Consider the following 2,577-nt stretch of genomic DNA (forward strand, 5'->3'; position numbering starts at 1 on the left):
CAACCACACTCGCAATTTCCCAAATTGCACATTTTCTAGTTCTTCTTTCTTTGGGGGATAAACTTTATTTTGACGCCTTTCACGTCCCACAGTTTTTGCGCCACACACTCGCGCCATATGTCAAATCGACCGGCTTCATCGGGAATCGTGTGCTATCATTTTGCTAAGAGAAAGGTTGTATCCTTTAATTGATATGAATTTATTAGTGAATTAATTTTCCCCATTGACTTATAATGGGAATCACAAAAACTCACATTCAATTATTTTTCTCTCACAAACCATTGGGGCTACAGTTTCAAAACTTGGAGAGGAGGTTCATAATGCAGGCAAGGATTAACTGAAAAATAATTACATCATTCGGCCTCATGGTGGCGCTATAACAGCCCACTTTACGTTTCGGCCTGTAACTCTTGAACCGTAGGTCGGAAATTTAAAATTCCCTTTTCCCTGGATTCCTTGGGTCATGACGCATCTCCTCATATAGGCCACGCCCATTTGCGTCAGGATAGATTTTCCGCCATTTTGAATTTTCTTCAAAACACACTTTTTGCTCCTTTTCCTACATATTTTCTCCAAATGTCACAAAAATCGGTACACATGATCTATGGACTCATGCGATAAACATATTCAAACGATATTTTAATAGTCCATACCGTTTCTCCGTAACAGCCTTCCAAATTTAGTGGGAGGGGCCTATTTAGCAAAAAATAGCCATAAATTGCGAACAAAACATCCAATCAACACCAAATTTTAACCACAAGTCAGGGGTGGGATACTCAACGAATTCCCAAAAGCATTTCCACTTCGACCCATAGGGGGCGCTACAAATGCGCAAAACGTAACCGTTTTGTGCCAAAATGCGTTTTTCAGGATGAACGACCATCTCAAAACAAAATGCAAACGATCCCGAGAGAGACGTGACAACATAATCACCTTGCAAAATTTGTGGGAGGAGCCTATTTCTTAAAAACAAGAAACCATATCCTTACATCACGAACTCAGGATCCGACCGGCACCTTTTCAACGGCCCCGATGGTATCCGTCCCGACGTCGTCTCCCTCCGACCCCTGCATTTTCCACAGGGTCCCGGCGGCGCGCCCCACTGCTCGCGCCGGGGCGGGGCGGGCAACCACACTCGCAATTTCACAAATTGCACATTTTCTAGTGTTTAATTGCTCCAGGCGATTAAACACATTCGGCGCGCTTCACCGCCCACAGTTTTTGCACCACACACTCGCACCATATGTCAAATCGATCGGCTTCATCGGGAATCGTGTGCTATTACTTTTCTAAGAGATAGGTTTTATAGTTTAATTGATATTAATTTATTAGTATCCCATTATAAGTCAATGGGAAAAATGTATTCACTAATATTCTCCCATTCCAGTATTTTTCTCTCAGAAATGGTAAGGCCTACAGTTACAACACTTGGAGGGAAGGTTTATAATAACGACAAGGATTTATTGCAAAATAATTACATCAGTCGGCCTCATGGTGGCGCTATACCAGCTCACTTTACGTTTTGGCTAATAACTCTTGAACCGTAGGTCAAAAAATTAAAATTCCTTTTTCCCTGGATTCCTTGGATCATGACGCATCTCCCCATATAGGCCGCGCCCATTTGCGTCAGGAGGGATTTTCCGCCATTTTGAATTTTCTTCAAAACACACTTTTTGCTCTTTTTTCCACATATTTTCTCCAAATGTCACAAAAATCGGTACACAAGATCTCTGGACACATGCAATAAACATATTCAAACGATATTTTGCTAGTCCATACCGTTCTTCCGTAACAGGCTTCCAAAGTTAGCGTGAGGAGCCCGTTTTGTAAGAAGTAGCCATAAATCACAAACGAAACATCCAGTCAACACCAAATTTTAACCACAAGTGGCGGGCGCTATACTGAACATATACCCAAAAGCATTTCCACTTCGACCCATAGGGGGCGCCACAAACGCGCAAAACGTAACCATTTCATGCCAAAACGCGTTTCTCAGGGGGAACGACCCTCTCAAAACGAAACACAAACGATCTCGGGAGCGACGCGACAACGTAATCGCCTTGCGGAACTCGTGGGAGGAGCCTATTTCTTAAAAACAAGAAAACATATCCTTACTTCAGGAACGCAGGATCCGACCGGCACCTTTTCTAATCGCGCGTCGCGCGGCCCCGACGCTATCCGTCCCCACGTCGTCTCCCTCGGACCCCCGCGTTTTGCTCGGGGTCCCGGCGGCGCATCCCCGCGACTCGCGCCGGGGCGGGGCAGGCAACCACACTCGCAATTTCCCAAATTGCACATTTTCTAGTGTTTAATCGCTCCAGGCGATTAAACACATTCGGCGCGCTTCACCGCCCACAGTTTTTGCACCACACACTCGCACCATATGTCAAATCGACCGGCTTCATCGGGAATAGTGTGCTATTACTTTTCTAAGAGATAGGTTGTATAGTTTAATTGATATTAATTTATTAGTATCCCATTATAAGTCAATGGGAAAAATTAATTCTCTAATATTCTCCCATTCCAGTATTTTTCTCTCAGAAATGGTAAGGCCTACAGTTACAACACTTGGAGGGA

Source organism: Nannobrachium achirus (assembly GCF_963921795.1).
Source record: "Nannobrachium achirus genome assembly, chromosome: 12".
Taxonomy (NCBI): domain Eukaryota; kingdom Metazoa; phylum Chordata; class Actinopteri; order Myctophiformes; family Myctophidae; genus Nannobrachium; species Nannobrachium achirus.